Source organism: Eublepharis macularius, chromosome 9 (assembly GCF_028583425.1).
Source record: "Eublepharis macularius isolate TG4126 chromosome 9, MPM_Emac_v1.0, whole genome shotgun sequence".
NCBI classification, from domain to species: domain Eukaryota; kingdom Metazoa; phylum Chordata; class Lepidosauria; order Squamata; family Eublepharidae; genus Eublepharis; species Eublepharis macularius.
This window is the reverse complement of record NC_072798.1, coordinates 23,154,637-23,174,755: the sequence shown is the minus strand read 5'-3', so window position 1 is coordinate 23,174,755 and position 20,119 is coordinate 23,154,637.

The window sequence follows — 20,119 nt, the reverse complement described above, 5'->3', positions numbered from 1 at the left end:
ATCAAAGTGAGGTGATCAAGCACCAATAAAAGAAAACAGGTGTAAATACGTCATCTGAATTATCCCTTCCTTGGCTCTAATCCAAGGATGTGCTAACTCCTTAGATACATCCCACCACCCTGCATGTTCTGCATAGGTTAATACAAAAATCTGAATAAAAACCATTTACTATCTGTTAAACATTGGCCTTGGTTTGAGTATAAAGTTAATGAATTTGTGACGAAGGTCCATTGTCTCATCTGCATTTCTTTTAAAAGTTCTTTTGCAAAGAATATACACTTGCTAGAAGGATATCTGAGGGATTGCTTCTCAGTCCAGTGGCAGGACAATTAGATCAACGTGCTGGAAGCTGGACGGAGTATTCTCCTGTCCTAGTTTTAGGTATAAGAACGGGATTTAAAATAGGGAAAGCATGTCATGAATTCAGAGGAAGTGAAACAATGATGAATTCCTGATTGATAATTAAAGCCCTTTAAAATACACATGTGATGTGATATCACCCTTGGTGGTAGAGAGCACCTTCAAGTCATAGCTGACTTATGGCAACCCCTGGCAAGAGACTAACAGAGTGGTTTGCCATTGCCTGCCTCTGCAATCCTGGTCTTCCTTGGAGATATCCAGTTACTAACCAAGGCTGACCCTGTTTAGCTTCTGAAATCTGACAAGATCAGGCTCGCCTGGGCTATCCAGGTCAGGGCAATACCAGCCTTAGTCGTAGGCTATGTCCCATTGAAAATACGAACTTGACTGTGGATAACTGAAATCCCCTTGTTTTTAATGAGACTTACAGTGAAGAGTGAGATTCTTCTGAGTCCATTGACATCAATAAACCTTGAAGTATGTAACTCTGGATAGGATGAACCTATTAATGCGTAACTTCCGCTGCATCTGGGCCATAATCTGTGGAGCGCTGCAGTGCCTCAAACACAGAATATATCCATTATCAAGCATTAAAAATATCTATTAACAGAAACAATTCCTTAGCGGCTTTTCCTCTAGAGAGATATTTTTCCTTGGGTCTTTCTTGATATCACTTTGAAACCTAAACATACCGTATTGGAGGGTAGAAGAGTTAAGATACTACTAGAGGAAATATATCAGAAAGATACTGCTAGGATGGGGGAAATATATCAGAATGTAGATTTGTAAAACTAGCTAAGTGTAACTATAGTTCTTTATCCTAGGTGCATGCATCCAGAATGTGGATGTTGAATTTCTGTTTATTTTTTATAACTTAGGGGAAAGAAATTTATTTTTTAAAAGAATGGTTTCTGTGAAATCTGTCTTCTCAAAATGAGAAAAGTTTCTGCTTGGTTGATCAAAGCCATCTTGTCTTGATATGTTTACCATTTTTTCCTAACAGGAAACAGTGGTATTGGTAATTTGCACATGTCAATTTTCCAAATGTAGGCATAGGTAAATATTTACATTTGCCCTAGCATTGAGGCTGAGGGTTCAGGCACTGTGGAAACTGGAATGCCAGCAAGAGCATTATGAACTAGACTGACTCAAAACCCACAGAAATTGCAGTCGTAAGAATGTGGGAAATTTATAAACCTAGGCAGTGTTGGGTAGAACCCTGGAACATATTAAGTTGAGTGGCCCTCTAGTGCAGCAGCCCGTCAGAAACTTTCCTGGTAAATTGAAGAACCAATTGGCCCCTACACAATGCTGGTACATTTTGGCTGCAGTCGGAAGAGCACTTTCCTGGAAGTAAGCCCCATTAAATAAAATGAGACTTCTTTCCAAATAGACCGGTTTAGGATTGCTCCTTTTACGATCCATTGTCGTTGCAGAAAAAGACAATGACCCCTTTCTGTGCTAGACTTGAAATGCCATTAAATTAAGAAACCCATTACTCATAGAGTTTGAATGGAAGGCATCTGTGGACATACCATATCATCATCCCCTCTGCTGCTGCTTTTCAGATGATTCAAATTGTCCCCAGGTAAGGCTAACGTGAGCCCAAATGCACAGCATGCTCAGTTGCACACTAGGATTACAACTGAGAGGAGACAGAAGTGGATATCTTCTTCTCTCCCACTCCCAGTCCAGAACAAGCTTCTTTTGCGTCTGTTATGCAGTCACAATCATGACGTGCTGTGGCTTGTCAAATGTGCACAACTGGAATCAAATCCATGAGTTGGTCTTCGTTATGCAAAATTACCCAAAATGTGTAATAACGGGGGGCGGGAATGGTGTTACACTTCTTGTCCCTTTTCCTTTTTTGCAGTCAATGAAGTAATTAGTTCTGTGGTTTGGTGCAGCGATTGCAGTTTTACCAGGACTGATTCACTAAAATGCAGAAAAGCACATTGTTACTTTTTAATCACAAAGGTGGTTCGATTGACTGTCTGATTCAAGTCCTTTGCTAGATGAATCAGGAGTGTAATGGAGAAAGAGTCTCACTGTTAAAAAAATCAAAAAGAGTCCAGTAGCACCTTTAAGACTAACCAATTTTATTGTAGCATAAGCTTTCGAGAATCAAGTTCTCTTCGTCAGATGCATGGTACAGAAACTGGTCAAATATAGAAGAGGAGGGGGGAGGGGGGAGGAGAGAGAAGATGCAGTTAGGGGGGGGAGAGGGAGGATGCAACCAAACATTCTCTCCCCTCCTCCCCCCTCCTCTTCTATATTTGACCAGTTTCTGTACCATGCATCTGACGAAGAGAACTTGATTCTCGAAAGCTTATGCTACAATAAAATTGGTTAGCCTTAAAGGTGCTACTGGACTCTTTTTGATTTTGCTACTACAGACTAACACGGCTAACTCCTCTGGATCTATCACTGTTAAAAGTTACCACATATTGGTCTGATCACGTTGCAGTGGGTTCCTTGCACAGTTTTATTGTTTCAATGCAGCAATATAATTGGCAATCAAATTGATCTTATTCTGGTAGATACTAGGAAATGCTCTCCTCTTTTCTACAAGGCAAAATGCCACCAGGAATACTTTGATTTCTGTTCTGCTATTTGCTTGCACATCATGCGTTTTAAAATGCCTGGGCCTTTTATTTAAAGATGCAAAATAAGACAATCAGTTCTTCCCACGTGCCGCAAAGTTGTTTTCTAAGCACAGCTGTATGAATAGACATGAGCCAGATCTCGAATCAAAAACAAATGCTGAGCAGATTCAACATGGCTTCAAGGCATGCGGATTATAAATTTCAGTCTCAAAACGGCAATCTAAAATTGAACTCTGACAGAAAAAGATCTCAGTTCACTTGTTTCTCTTTTAAACCTAAGGCTATATTTTCATTTAAATGCTCCAACAGGATGTTATTTTTTAAAAAACAACACACTATTGCCCTATTCCAGCAATTTCACTCAGCTCTATGCAGCTTAACAAGGAAGTGCCCATTCAATTCATTTGAGAGAGGTGTGTGCAAAGTTGCCCACTACATTGAATGGGAAAACCTACACATACATGAGCTCTGTGCACCTGGGGCTTTTGGGGCAGAGGCAACACGTTAATGCTAAGAGCGCATTGGCAATAGGAAAAACAATCTTATTTTGATAGTGGCACCAGGCAGCACCTGATTGCTGTGACACATACATGAAAAACTTGAGATGTTTCTTAGGTGGTTCATGTGGTTTATTCCCTGGTGCTTTTCAAGCCACAAACTTGTTTTGAGTTATTAACTATGTGTTCCTTTTAGATCTGGTTCTCAAATCTCTGTATCTACTTGTGCCTGCCAATGCAATCTTGGATTGTGCTGGATGCCTGTGGCTGTGTACAGATGCCTGTGTGTGTAGAACAGTTGTTTTCAAACCTGTGTTCTTGGGAAACTTAGGATTAAGGTTGCTACCCGAAGAGCTCCAAAAATAAGGAACGCTCTGTGACGTAAATAAGGAGCCATCCCTTGAAGGTAGGAACGTGCGGCAAGCCTACTTGGGGTTTCTCAGAGGCTTATCACTGGTTCCCAGAGGAGAAGATGGAGTAGGACAAAAGGGTCTTTGAAATGGAGATTACACATCCATCTCAGTCTTGTTCCACAATATACCACCACTGGGGAGTTTGAGGTGCTTCTGGCATTCTCATGAAAGGCTGAAGCAAACCCTGACCAGCACCCTGTGTGAACTGAGAGCAAGCCACAGTATTCATTCCAGACTACACTGCAGTGTGCAGAGATTCAGCAGCAGCCACTCTAGGGCTTCTGAATGAATAACTCCGTTTAATCCACGACTTCCCCTCTAATGCTACAACAACCTTATTTCTCCTGATCTAGTGTTGGTGGTATGGGAACCATATAATGTTAGTGTAACCTCTGCCTGCGTGGGTTCTGTGGAGCTACCTTAGGAATAACCCTTGCAAGACAGACTAAATTAAAACGTTTCTATAACATCAAACCATCCACTCTATAGGATAATGCAACAAAGATTCCCATAGTTAAACACATGGATGTTGCAACTGACAGTCCCTCTGAGCTCAACTGGTTCTTGCTTGTGGGACTTTACATTGACCAAGACCTACTTTTCCAATCCACTAAGGTGCTGGATTCTTCCTAAGTACTCTTGTGAAAGGCATTCAATTCCAAAAAATCAGCATAATAACCAATCTACAGTCTGCAGCTTGAAAGACATAGCCTTGTAATAATAATATAATTACAACCATGGTACCAATTATACTAAATGTAATCCCCCTTGTGAATTTTCATATGCATAAGTTTCTAGTTCCATAAGCAAAACAATCCGAGTCCCCCTTTTCTGCTCACTCTCAATTCAATGATTCTGTTCCTGCTTGGCCAAACCAACCCCATTGCAAAGGTTTTTATCTGGCAGCGAGGAGTGGGTGGGAAGCCTATTTTCTCTCTCTCAAAAGTTTCTAATTGCATTCCTATTTTCCTAAATACACATCAGTAGAGTGTTACAATTGATTCATCTAGATTGCGAGCTGCCCTGCTAATTCTAAGGAGAAGGAACATGCATTGTCCATTGAAATATTTTTTCTTTAAAAAATCACAATGCTTTAAAATAAGTAGAGGGAGAGCAATGCTGGAGAAAAGTGGATCCTTTATCCTTTTTTTAAAAAAAAACATGCAAACACGAAGAGATATAGGTGAGCTCCTCTTTTCACGTGCTAATGGAAAAACAATTGTAAACAACGAGAACTTGCCGATACCACTTCTGAAAAACCAAAATTTGTACACATCCTATTCTGCAAAGCATTTGAGAACCTGCCAAAGCTTCTTGTATGCACTGGCCCTTGTTTGCTATTGCACTGTATGGTTGGACTTATTGCTCATCTAAAGGGGTTCTTGCCTTAGGGGACTTGTGCAATAGTTTTAAACGTTAGCAACTTGCTTCCGTGTACACTTAATAAAAACTATGATTATGGCTGTTTCCACACATCTTACCTGCCTGCGGAACATCGCGTGAAAGACCCGGAAGACAGCATCTTCTCACATGAAATCGCACCAGGAAGACGCTGTTATCCAGGAGTTTTGCGCGATTTCGCATGAGAAGACGCTGTCTTCCGGGTCTTTTGCGTGAGGTTCCGCAGTCAGGTAAGATGTATGGAAACAGCCAACTTTTGCTTTGGCTGTCAATAGTGTTTGAAAAATGTCACAGTTGCCGGTGATCATATCTGAAAAAATGTTTTGATCTTCCCTGTGATTTTTATGTGGATTTATTGAACACATGGTTCTGGGTGGGGGTGGGGGGGACTCTCTGGGTCACGATCTGTGGCTTAGATGAATACATAGAAATCTCTTTGCCAAAACGGTGCCATTTATCTACTCCACCAAGCAGAATTGTATCGTGTTTATCTTTGTTTTCATCTGTTTGCCTTTTTCATTTTAAACTATTGGTTATGTTTCTGAAATAAATTATATGCACAATATAGAAGTGGGATGTATTTCGGTGATAACAGGATTCTGAAAGGTCCTTTATTTTCACTGACAAATGTATGGAGGAGTTTTGCTTACAAAAGAAGTATTTCAACAGAATAAATGTATTTAAATGTCTATTTTATATAAAAATGATAAACTTGTCTATGTTTATTTTGTCTGTTGGCTCTTGCATTAGCCTGCGCAGTTGACTCATTCAGTGCTATGCGTGTGCTTGTTGGATGTTCAATTGATCTTTTAAAATGAATTTCCTGCTTTTACAGTTCAAAAACAACTTAAAACAAATGAGCGTTGGAGGTAATGAAATACATTTACAAAACATTAACGGTCCAATGAAACCATGTGAACAAAGACATAATAAAAAAGGAGGAAATATCTAAAATAATGTTAACTCCGAGTAACTCAGACCTGGCAGAAAATAAAATGTTTTCATAGTCATTCTATAAAAAAAGCCAGCAGAGCAAATCTGGCGTAAAAGAAAATGTTTTCATAGCCAATGGAGCAGGTGTGGCCAACCTCGTCCAAGAGAGAATTCCATAACCAAGGTGCCACCTCTGAAAGTTTTCTTTCTAATGCAGATGGACTTCACCACAGTGGGTCACAGAACTTGGGTCTGACCCTCATTTCGCTCTCCCTGTTCACAGTAGGAAGAGCACAGATGTAGCAGTTCCTTGCTGTTTGTGTAATAGGCGTGAAAACTAAGAGGTCAAGATGCCTTGAACTATACAGCTAGTTCTGGTTTTAAAGGAAACAGCCAAGCAAATCCCCATCATTCCAAAGGTCAGAATCCTCAGCGCTTCTGTGAAGTTTTCATTCTGTAATGAAAAGTGCAGGTAAATGCATTTCACAGCATGGTCAATACTTTGAGTTGACTACAGCTTTGATTCATCAAAACAAAGCCAGGAGAATAGAAAATAACTGTGACTAGAAGAAAATGCTATTTAAATGTCATACTGGGAGGGGAGCTGAGCAGTGATTGAAATTATCTTCCAAAACAGGGATGTTACATGTCAAAAATGACCTCACTTCTTCATAGAACTCAAACTTTTTCAGGACTAAATCTTATTGTACCATAACACTACCTTAATTAATATGCTAAGCTGAAAACTTTACAGTAATTTCTGGTTTACTATAATTTCAGGGGTGGATTGGGAAATTAAAAGAGGACCACTCAGCTCGGACAAGGTTAGCAATACTGTTGATGGGCACAGGCTTGCCAGCAGAGTTGTAGAACAAGGCAATGGACCAGTTTATGCCTTTTAACAAATCATTTGTCCTTTCATACTCTGGCTTTCTCCCCACAATGGGGGCCCAAAGTCATTTTGTATCATTCTTCTCTCTCCCATTTTATCCTTGCAACAGTCCTCTCAGGTAGTTTAGGCTGAGTATGCACGACTGGCCCAAGTCATCCAGCAAACGTCTGTGGCAAAGTGGGGAAGCGAACCATGGACTCCACGGCATCACCCCCCTGCTAAACTACCTTCCCTCTCTAAACCCCACCCTGCATCCCCAAATCCTCAAGAATTTTCCAACCTGGAGTTGGCAACCCTAGTTAGAAGGTGCTGGGAAGAGCCAGTATATGCTGGAACGGGGTTCCCTGTGACTTTAACAGGAGCACAGCAAGTCCAACAGATACAACACTCCTTTTACTAAACACTGGGCATGGGGGGCAGGTGTCTGAGGATCAACACCCAGCTGAAGGTGACTGGCTGTTGCTACAGGATCCCTGCCAGAAAACATCAGAAACTGAAAAGCCAACAAACACAGTAGTTATGGCTTCTAATCTGTGTTGTGCAGAAAATTCAGGATGGTTTGGATCTAACCAGCTTTTCTGCTGTTGGAAAAGGGTCCCCTTTGACCACTGTGACAAACTGCTTAGAAGTGCTATACAGACAGCTGAAGGACTGTGACGGGCTAATTCTTCATGGAAACAGAGAGCCTTGAGTGACAGACCACTCCAAGGAATCTGATTGAGTGGCAGGAACTGAACAGAGAAAGATTCTGAACTGGATGCTGGGGAGAGGAGAGTCTGATTTCAGCCCTAGCTGAGCGGAGTCGAGTACTGACAGTTTTGAGATTTGGCCCTGACTGACAGCAGTTTAACATAGACAGGAGAACTGGGGGGAAGTTGGCAGGGGAGTTTGGGAAGTAGATGAAGACTCCCATTTGGGCCAAAGAAAGGGGATAGATCTTCTAGGGAGAAGAGAATTTTCCTACCCAGTCAAAGGGGGAGTTGGCAACTCTGAAGAGTGAAGAGATCCCTGGTCTGGTGTAGTTAGAAACTGCCTTTGGAGGCCTTGGTTCAAAATTCACAATGCGCACTGGTGTTTCAAGAGAAGGGGTTTTGGGTACTGGAAAGAGGGTACCAGCCTTCTGGAAACCAAAAAGAGTAAGAGAATACTAAAAAAAAAAAAGTACTAGAGTGTTTGGAAAAACACCGGAACAAAAAAACTTCTCAACACAAAGATTTAAGATTTGAAGAGCTTAAGAAACTCTAATTTGTCTGAAACATAAGACCTTAACCCTGGGCATGTACTGATTTTACCTCAGCGTTATCTATACTGAGTTACCTCAGAATTTTTCAACCCCTGATTTCACCTGACCTTTCCCCTCTATATTAAATAAAATATTTTATTTTTGAATTTTAAAATGCTTCTGTTGCCATTCAAGTTGTTTAAATCAAAAGGAGTGGAATGCCATAACTATCAAAAAGGCTATGCTGTAAATCATGGGACAAAGGCCATGTAGGATACAGTCTGTAGCGAGGAGGAGCATTGGGCAAGATTGAAAGAAAAGCTGGTTGGATCCAACTTAAGGTGTCGTCTATTGGGGACATTTATTAGTTAATGTAGCAAAGTTGCAAAGGCAGGAAAGCATAAAATCATGTGTGGGGAAATACTCTTCAAGCCAGTATCTTGCATCAGATAAAGCTTACTTTCATTGAAGCTGATTCACATTCATTTTCATTTTGTAGTAGCAGAAAAATAAAAATCTAAACAACACAGTTGCTTCCAGCCTGTAGTAGCCAAATGGCTGAAAGCAAATTGAACTCAGACGAGATGGAAGTGATGCTGGTTGGGAAGGTGGAGATCTTTTTTTTTTAAATTTTCATATTTATTTTAATTATAAATGGATAACAAAATACATTTCCAATATAAGGTATGCTATTGATACAATCTTATTTAGACATTAATGTAAGTAGATATATTGCATTATTAAGCCTTATAAATTGTCAAGAGAACAAGAAAAGAAAAGAAACCCTCAAGTTAGTTAAGCTGATATACTTTAGTTCAAATATTCAAAATTGTTTGACAAATTTTGTTTGGTGGGTGTACGTTTTCCATAGAAATAAACTCAAAAAAGGGAAACAATTTTTCCATAAAATTTTGTTGTTTTGGGGTAAAATTTGTTGTTTTGGGGTCAGCTTGGTAAATTCCGTCATTCATCTTTTCTACTAAGAAGTGGTCCCAAATTTTAGAATACAGTGTGTATTATAAAAGTATTTAGTACAGTGTGTTTTCCATTTTAGTGCTATTACATTTTTTGCTGCCATTAAAAAAATATTAATTGGAGGGATATCTATATCATTACATTGATCCAAAAATATTAGCTGAGGTTTCATTGGTATTTTATATCCAGTTAACAAAAAAATGTGGTTTAAAATTGTTTTCCAAAATTCTTCTATTTAACAACATTTCCACCAACAATGTATATACGATCATGGTTCACCACATCCTCGAAGGTGGAGATCTTGAAGGACATTGTGCTCTTCACTTTTGATGGGGTTTGGTTGACCTTTGCATTATACTGGAGCCAGCATTGCTGCTATAGAAGCAAGTTAATGCAGCTTCAAAAAACACCTTCTTCCAACTTAGTCTAGCCTGGAAGATGACCTCCTACCTTGACACAGCCAATCTGGCCACCAGGATCCATGGCACAATAACGTCAAGACTAGACTACTATAATATGCCCTAGATAAGTCTCCCTTCAAAGTCAACTCGGAGATTGTAGTTGGTGTAGAACACCACTGCTCAGTTATTATTGGAAATGATGTGGAGCAGGCATATTGCTCCCATTCTGGAGTCTCTCCATCGGCCACCCATCAGTTACCCGGCTCAATACAAAGTTTTGGCTATCACATATAAAGCCCTTCATGACCTTGGTCAGTCATATAGGAACCCCCTCCCCCCTTCTATGCTCTGCCACAGCAGCTTCACTCAACTGAACAGGGCCTACCTGATAAGGGGTCTCATTCTCCTGGCTTTCCATAAACTGTGCAAAACTAGAGGCCTGTACTGAAAGGAAATGGTTCAGAAAGATGTTTGGGTAAAGCGATAGAGACTGTATACTACACTACTGCATATTTAAGTATGCTCCTGCCAGGAAATCTCCACATTATTTAATGTCATGTTTAATTGCTTATGCTTTGTTTCATCTTTGTATCAGATTTCTGCTTATTTTCCAATTTCTGCAATGCAAACCCTATTGTATTGTTTATTGGATGTTGATTGCATTGACATGCACTGTGTAATCCGCTTTGAGCTTCAGTCAGAAAGTGGACCTATAAATAATGTAAACAAACATACAGTCTGGATCTAGTGAAAGGGAAAAATACCCCACCCCCTGTATCCTGGCATGCTGAGTTGCCACCATAACTATGGTAATGGAGAAGAGGCCTTTAGGATGTTAAATAGTATACTGAAGAGAAAATGTTGTCACAAAAGGACAAGGAAAAATGCTCCTGCTGCATTTCCTTCTGCTTCATAATTGTTAAAAGGTACAGGAATCCTCTAATCCTTAGCAAACGGTCACCTTACAGACTTCATGTATTTTAAACAAATTGCACACACACAAAAGCCAGGCTCCTTGCTGATACACATAAAGCTTGTTTTCTTTAGTTGGGAGATGTGCCAGTTTCCATTTTTTTAAAAAATAGGCTTCAGTAGGATTGCTGCCCACTATGCGTCTCTGTAAGAATCAGTTATCTGCAAAGGGAGGTGTGACTCTGACAGTGTCCGATGGAGCGTTGATTGAATTCCCTCAAAGCATTTCTGAAGAGACCAGAGCTATGCTACAGATGTAGATTGGTTTTATGCATCATTAAGTTTCCCTTTAAAGAATTTTAGAAATTTGTAGTTTGCAGAGGTACTTAAAAATCTTTATAAGAGATGGCTATCTCCCCACCCAAACACTACAATTCCCAGTGTTCCCTGGGAAGTTAAAATGGATCTTGGATGAGTTTAAGCCTAAGGTAATCCATTTTCACCAGAGACAGAGAAAGGGACAGAACATTGTCAGTGAGCATTCCTGTCCCCCCCCCCCCGCTCTTTTTCATAGGTCTAGGCTAAAGTAAAGTAAATTTAAAGCCTAGATTTAGATATTTGGTCCACATCTTTCTCATCTGTCTTTTACTGAATAGGAAAGGGTGTTAGCATTTTATATGGGCTATGAGGAGATCCCTACGCTGCTGCTTCATGTATTTCATCAGTCAATATGGTAAGTGTACTTACAGAACTGAGGGCTCACCCTGGTTGTGAGGTGATTAGTATCACACCCTGCCCAGAGTTTCCTCCCTTCCACATACCTTACCATCCTGTGGGCACCCCCCCCCAAATCTCCAGGAATTCCCAAGCTAGAATTGGTAACCCTACAAATAACCCCAAATAGTCAATCACCTGACCCTCCCTTCCCCATACGTCAGTGAGCTCAAAGCTGTGCAAGTGTGGTTCTCCCTCCATTTTATCCTCAGAACAACCCTGCGAGGTAGAAATTTGCTGGGGAAGGGAGAAAGAAATTGCCCCTCAATCGCCAAGTGAGCTTCATTGTTAAGTAGGGATATTACCTTACCAGTTCATTTCTGGCAGGGCTCAGGTACAAAGGTGGTGTGCGGAATGGGTACGTTTTAACAGGGCTCAGGGAACCTGAGTTTCGGGCTTGCAAGCCCTTTTCCACTTGCGATTCATTTGTGTCCAGACACAAAATAGGCATTTTTCTCTCTTGACTCAGGAAACAGTGTGTGAGAGGTGGAATTTTTATGTTGGGTATATGTCACGAAGTTGTATTGGACCCAAAAAAATTATGCTTGAGGGATGGAGTCTGGCACCAGGAGTTGAACTAACTGTGCTTCAAGTTCCTTCCATCTCAGCCTGACACCTTGTTTGTGTGGGGATAATAATATCGGGGACAAATGTTTTACCTTGATGGCTCTATCTTCTGTTCCTGTTGAGAGTCAAGAAAAAAGCTGCTTCAAATAGCCATAGTAGCAGGTGGGAAAGAAACTGTTTTTGTGACACATGATGTTTGCGTGGTTCTCTTTCCCCCCTATGATTAGATATCCATCAAGTTGGGTCGTCCCCACTTCTGTGATGGCAGTTTGATCCATGACAACATGGTGGTTACTCCAGCTCACTGTGTAGTAAACCTGGTCCCATAAGTTTATGAAATCTTCTCTCTGTGTGTCTTTAATTCCACTTCCTTCAGTAGGCCCCTTGACATTAGAAGTTGCCATGTATGCACATCTGAAAAGGGGAGGGGAGGGATGTATGCACATCTAGCTACTTGAAAAAAGAGCACTGTCTAAAAACAAAATATAAGACTTTACATTTATATATAAACATGTTAATGAAGAATGTCTGCTGCTCTTTGTGGATGGTTTTGCTCTCCCACAGCAATCCTACTGATTCTGTACTGGAGCTGAGAATCTAAAGTCAGTTCTGGTCATGTGTAAGGACATTAGAAAGACACTTCCATAACATTTCTAGTTAAGAAAAGGAGTGGCATAACAATACTCTATTTTTTAGTTTTATATCTCTGGTGGTGATTATGAAATAGCCAGAGTAAATGGTCTTCAAGTGCACTAATTTATTTATTTATTTATTTTGCAGTATGCCCAAGAGCTGGCCTTTAAATCTTTCTTCCCCACTAATCCAAAAATCATTTTTCTCCTTCCACAACCCCTGAAATGCTACCCCTGGAGTTTCCATTTGTGTAACTTTTTGTTTACTGGGAAAAGTAAGCATGAGCTCATTTTACATGAGCTAGGATGTTACACAAAGGAAAAGAGCAAAATGTGTTCTGCATTTTACTGATGTGTAAAAATATTCTACTTGTTGCCACTTTTTTTTCTTTCCAGTTTTGACTTACCATGCAAGGAATATGTGAATTAGTCCTAAAGTTGCATGACTTTAAAAAGCAACCAGCCTCCTGCTCTAAAAGGAAAGGCTTGGCCAAACAATGATTGCAAGAGATTTGCTCTTGGCAAAAGGCATAGTAAGGGTTCAGAACTTCTTTGGCGTGCTAAGAGAGCAACGACTTAGCCTCTGTCCTTGGTGCTGATGCCTCATGTTCTTTGGCTTGTCTGCTTGCAGCTTGTGCATCTGGAATGTAACCATTCTGGAACATAAAATTGTACTTGTATAGTTTATCAAAGTAGACATAGAAGATCAGGTTGAATGTGACCATGACTACGTGACTTTTCATTCAAGCGAGGGGAAATTAATTGGTATGTATCTTCCTACCTTTTACTGTTCAAGCATATTAACAGACATATTAGGATCCCCTAACTATATACATTGGTAACAAAGGGGATTTGGGGCAGACTCCGATAAAATGTTCTAATGTCTACAAAACAATATCGAAGTATTTAGTATTCAATCAGTTTCCGCTCATTTCTGGGTGTCTGGGGGGAGAGCTGTGCCTGTACCAGCTGTTTTTTTTTTCTTAAGTAGATCTGGGAACAGCTGGTGCAGTTTGCTTTTAATCCCTGATTTGGGTTTCAGTTCCAGATTTTATTATGGAAAAATGTCACCTTATTAGAATAACTTTCTTGTAATATTCTTTGTGGTGTTAATTGTCTCTTTCAGGCTTGCTGTTTGAAGCAGCAAACTGGAGCACCTATCCATGGACCACATACCCTCCTCCTCTGGAGGTGCAAAAGATACAAGAGATCAGCCTTGCCCACATGCTTGCGAGATTCACACCCAGCATTCATTTGGGATGGTACCTGTCAGGCTATAGATGACAGGATACGGTAGACAGGTCCCTGTACCATTGCGACAAGAAGTCCAAGCTCTTGGTTAAATGGTTTTATTCAGAAATCCAATCTTTCCATACATATGTCCATAGAATTACTCACAGGCAAGAAAGCATCTAAGCAGTACATGTTCCCTTGATAGGAATAGAGACTTGAGGAAAGTACAACTCTAAATACCCACTCATTCCCCCCCCCTCCCAGCTAGACCACAGGTTTGTGCGGGAAAGGGTCTGGGAATGCATGAGAGTAAACTGTAACATTTCAGACAGTGCAAGGTCACTTCTGTGAGCTTCAAAGAAAGAACAGATAAGACAGCTGTGTTCTCAGACTGCTAGAGGGAGAAACAAAAGTGATGGTTAGAGCATTTGTAAAATGAAAGCAAGGCACAGCATGAGCAATGGTTCAACACATAGAACAATGGCATGGATGTAGGGGTACAGACATGACAATACCACGGAAAAAGCGTTCCCACTAGTGTGGATATGTTTGTTAAGGAGGGGGGGGTACTGTAAACACCACAGTGGGAAGATTTCCCCACCCCTAATATATACAGGTCAGCAGTGATCTCCAACATGGTGCCCAATGATGGCATTCTGGTGCCATTTGCTTCTTCAACAAAGCATCTCTTCCTCAGAGCAAAGAGCCAGTTCTGGCTTTCCTGCACCTCTTTGGATCAGGAGGTACTTCCGAAAGACTCCGTTGGGTTTTCAGGGAGCACTCATTCCGAAATAGTTGCCCCCATCAAAGGAGGGCGCTTGCCTTAGAAAGTTTCAATATTTTCTCATTGGTCCCTATGGCAGCCATTTAGTGACTGAGCCCAGCTCCCGAGGCAACCATTTTGTGGTAGTGCCCACTATCCTTTCCCAACATTCCTGTGGTGGCTGCAGACTCAACAAGGCTGAGGGCCCTGCAGTACAGTTATGCCACAAAAGTTGCTGCCTTTCTTTCTTTCTTTCTTTCTTTCTTTCTTTCTTTCTTTCTTTCTTTCTTTCTTTCTTTCTTTCTTTCTTTCTTTCTTTCTTTCTTTCATCTCCCTGTTCTTAGACCAACATCATAAACAATAAAACTAGAAAACTAAATAAAGCCCATATCTAAAAACACCCCCCTTCAACACTTCTCTGTGACTCTAGACATCGAGCAACAAAGTAAGTATGTTTAGGATCCAAATCCTCAAGGAGGAATTCAACCTTTTGCTCTAGTGTCACTAGAGGAACCATAGTCCATTTATCAAGGCAAGGCGTAATCCATTTTAGCCTAAACTGAATCACATAACATTGCAAGAGAATATGTACAAGAGTCGACTGACTGGAGGGGGCAGAGGCATAACCAGTCTGAAAAAGGGATCCTTAACAGGTGATCCAGCAATACCATTGAAAAAGGGCAGTTGAATCATGAATGCATAAAGATTCTGCATACCTTTGTGCTAACTAAAGAATCTAAATAAGAAGGGAGTTTATCCTTAGACGGAAGGCCCAATGCCATACACGAGTTCTTTCTTGGGAAAATCTGATGTGAGCAGCAGAAGAAGGAACAGAGGTGGGGAACAGATTACTTCTAAAACTATCTTGCCCTAACTCTAAAGAGGGCATTGTGATTCCCCCACCACCACCCACACATATGCACTTTATCTGTACAACGATCCTGTTAAGCTGAAAGACAACCGCTGGTACAAGATCATCAACTGAACTTTGCTGCTGAGCATGGCCATCTTGTCCTCAAGACCAATCTAGATGTTGCTCTCAGTATGGAACCCTGAAGAGTCTTACGTGTGAGCTGGCCTTTGATTCTGAGGTGTCACTGGTGGCCTGTATTCAGTTGTCTGTATGCAAGGCTTTTTTTCTGGGAAAAGAGGTGGTGGAACTCAGCGGGTTGCCCTTGGAGAAAATGGTCATGTGGCTGGCGGCCCTGCCCCCTGATCTCCAGACAGAGGGAAGTTGAGATTGCCCTCCATGCTGCCAGCAGCGCAGAGGGCAATCTCAACTCCCCTCTGTCTGGAGATCAGGGGGCGGGGCCACCAGCCATGTGACCATTTTCAAGAGGTTCCGGAACTCCGTTCCACCGCGTTCCAGCTGAAAAAAAGCCCTATCTGTATGCAAACCTGCATCTTTCTGAATCCATTCTTTCTATTTAGGTAATGTCTGTAGGCACTTGTTGCCTGCCCCTCTGCTGACAGACTCTAACCTAGCAATGGTCCCATTTGTGTCTGAAGGTAGCAAAACTGGTGGAGGCTTTGAATTCCTCTTCATTGCGGCGCATCAGGCTTCTGAAGCAGGTCACAGCACCCAGGCCTCTTATTCATGCTTCTCTATATTTCTCGAAGAGGATTGGGTCCCCCTACCCCACGGTCTAATGCCTTCATAAGACACAGAGGAGAATCAGGGGAGGAAACTGCAGCTGTCTGCCAGTTCTACTGCTTCTGGGAGTATCTGACGAACAGAGCTGTGGCTCTCGAAAGCTTATGCTACAGTAAAGTTGGTTAGTCTTAAAGGTGCTACTAGACTCTTTGCTATTTTGGAAGCATCCTGTCTCTGCGCCAGTCAACTTCTATATCCCATGACTTAAAAAAAAAGGACTGCAGGAAGTAGGAAATGCCACTGCATATGTATGAATGTGCAGCCCCAGATGCAGGGCTGGAATACTAAGCAAGGATTTGCGGTGCTTATGTTTTCAATAAGATTCCGACATTGTCAGAAGACTGATCTGAACATTCTGTTTCCAGGTGTGCTTATTTTCCTGGTACTGCAGCCTGCTTGGAAATAACACTCCCCAATAAACCTCTGCTTAGGCAAGGCATTTTGTTAGTACTGCATCTGTCCCGGGATTAAGAGGTCTGATGCGAGTTCGTGCCTGTTTTTGATGTTTCTGTCTTAAGAATACAATGCAAGCAGGAACAGCCTGATCTGACACTTCTGTTCTGAACTTGGTTCCCCTTAATGATCTGCTAAGCCAAAGGAAATTAGCCACCTTTTAATGATACCTCAAATGATTTGCTGGCCTGCTGCTTTGCCTCCATGAAGAGGCTGGTCCTGAATGAATAGCTTTACATGGGCCTAGTTTCAGGTGGGTAGCCGAGCTGGTCTGCAGTTGAAGAGCGAGATTCGATCTGATATAGGGAGCTGACTCTCTAAAACACATACCCTGGAAAATCTTGTTGGTCTTTAAGGTGTAACAGGACTCAAATCTTGCTTTACATGAACCTGAACCTATAAAAGGGAAATACGTATGAAGTGAGCTCTTCTCCCGTTTGGTCGGTTCTGGCTGTGGCAGTGTTACAATGCTACTGGAAGAACGGAAGATTGACATGGCCAATCACCCTGGCTTGTATCCCAGCAACACCAAATGCCAGTGGCTCACTGAAGCCCCCTTGGATCATGTCATAAAGGTAGCGGTAGCCATATTACTCTGTTGCCGCGAAAATAAAAAAAGGAGTCTTGTGGCACCTTAAACAGATTTATTGAAGCGTTAAACTTTTGTGGATGTGAGTGTGCTTCATTGGCTAGGCCAGTAAGTCTGTTCAAGGGCCGTAACTCTCCATTTTGTCCCATTGTAAAGGTAACGAGGGGTAGTAAACAGGTGGCTGTACCTAATTTTGGAGGGGAATGCAATCAGATATCCAGAAACTTCAGTGTGATTCAGCCACCAAATGCCACAAAAATTAAGAGCTCTGCTGCGAAGTTCTCCCTTTGCTCATTGCTGTGCCTGGGATGCCGTATAAATGGGAAATGACCTTTGGTGGTGAAAATTGCATTCTTCCTTTACAATTGGAATTTGAAAACTTCCTGCTGATGCACTTTGGGAGTGACGAGGAAAAAAACTTCTGAGCATTCAAGGCCAGATTTGCCTCCCCCCCTCCCCCGCCAAGATTGGCAGGGCAGCACTGCTCAAACTCTGTGCCTCTCAGCCCATTTCTCTTCTTGCTGCTAGCCTATAAAAGAATGGCACTTTTCCAGTCAAGGAGATATGGGAGAATTCCCTGAGCCTAGATAGCGGCCAGCCTGATTGGCTAGGCAACCCAGCCAGTCCATTGGAGCAGGAACATTTGGGGCCATGTTACTTAAGAGGTGAGGCCCTGCAGCTGTTGCAGAGGCTCCTGGGATGTGTCTTTTGGGTCATACAACATTGGTTGCCTTTAGGTGGCAAAAACGTCTTGGAATCTTTCTGAGGCCCAAGCTTCACATTGCACGATTGCCTTGTGGACTCACAGCAAGATGCCAGCTGTGAGTTTCCTTTGAGAACTCAATTCTGAAGTGTCTCAGGGGCACAATTTGGATTGGGACTATGGTGCAGGAGAAGAAGGGCTCTGCCTTCCCCTCCACACAATTTTCCCAAGTGGGAACAATCCCAGAACTTTATTTGCCCCATTGGGGGCCTCCATGGGTCTTTTCAGGTTGGGAGAAATGGTGGAGGGGAAGGCTGAAGCCCATCATCCTCCCACCCCACGGTCCAGGTCCAGATCAGACCCTTCTAGCACTTCAGAACTGAGTTCCCACAAGGAACTCACAGCTGCCATATGGCTACAAGTCTTTGTGGTGATCATGTGGTAGATGTATGAGTAGTTTGGACTTGAGCCAAGCAACATCAAGGGTTAATGGCAGGGGAAGGAAAGGGCTTCTTCTTGCCAAGAACTGAATATGGCCCTTTATTTCCTGCAGAAAACTCCAAAGCTGAATTTTCAGGGCCAGTTGTTGTACAAGCATCCAGTCCAAAGCATGTACCTTTGGATAAGAAAGTGTCTGCTTTGGCAGTCATCCAAAAAACATCCTTCTCATGAATATCCTAAGATGAAAGGGCCGATGTGTGTACAAAGAGAAGGCTGTCTATTTAATCTAGCGTATATAGTTACAGTGACATACTCTTGGGTGTTGTGTTTGTACATGAGGTTGACAAGGTTCTTGCTGCAATCTGTTTGTAATGTAAATGGCAAACCTGTCTTGGCTGTCATTCAGAGTTGTTCCTATTACAGATGCTTTTCTTCTGCACTAGAAGATCGTGCCAGAGAAATGGAGGAGAAAAAGTTAAGCCTCATCTTTGAAAATACTTCATCGATTTTTCAGTTCTGAAGTATGCTGTCACAGTAAAGTAGAATTCAATTGAGAAATTATAAAACTGGGAGTTGGGGAACTATAGGAAATACAGTGGGAGGGTGGGTTTTCTTTTCTTTTCTTTTTTCTTGTGCTAACAGTAGTGCAATCTGCTTCCAGATATAGCAGGCACTGGATAAAATGTGACTAGACTACAATAGTAATGTGTCAATTATTAATTTTTTTTTTAAAGCCCTCTGATGATGGGGGTATTGGGGGTGCTGCCACAGAAGTTTCCATCAAGGAAAATGGCACAGAATTGGGTGGGACCTGCAAATATTCACACCTTTCTGTCCATATGGCATGCAGAGGAACTTTGATCTTTCCAAAAAGTTAATGTCAAACCAGGTTTGGGAAAGAGCAGCAAAGGCGGGGGCAGGGGCGGGGGCCACAGAAACAGGATGAATAGATCTTCATTTGGATGCTCTCTAAAACAGGGCAGCAGTAAAGAAGACAAGGTGGAGTAAAACATCCCTGTGGAAGCTGCCTTATTCCATTTTTGGGACTCCTGGTGCAGTGCCTTTGTGCATTTCAGCAGTTGCTAACTCAAGACTTTGCAGCAGATAGGCTGTATTCAATTTCAGCTGATTTGCTACAATCTTGTGCATCACTCCCTCTGGACAAAGCATACAAAAAAACACCCTACATTCTTCTAGACTCTTTCAAGTTTTGCTGGGATCTTGGGGCCAAACTACGTGGTTGGGTTTTTAAGAAGCTGAGTTCCCCGGAGCAGTGCAACAGCAGCAGAGAACAGTTTTTTTAAAATAAAGGAGCACCTAAGCAGAGTGCAGGAGGAGAAAGGGCTCCTGCCTACCCCCACAGGCCATTTTCCCACACAGAAACAACAACTCTCCAGTGCTGTTTCCACATGGGAAAATGGCATGTGACGGAAGGCAAGAGCCCTTCTTCCCCCAACAATGACATTGTGAGCCTGTTTGGGCTCCACTTGATATTTTAAAAGCCATTCCCTGCAGCTGCTGTGTGGCTGCGGGGAGCCCAGCCCCAACTGCTAAATACCTCAGTGTGGCCCTTGAGGGTAGTTTCTTTGGTTAATCAGTACTTTATTATTTAAACACAGAGATTTCAGTTGTGCAGCCTTCACAATAGAATATCTAGATCATTCAGAACTTGAAGCATGTACACCAACAGAAATAGGG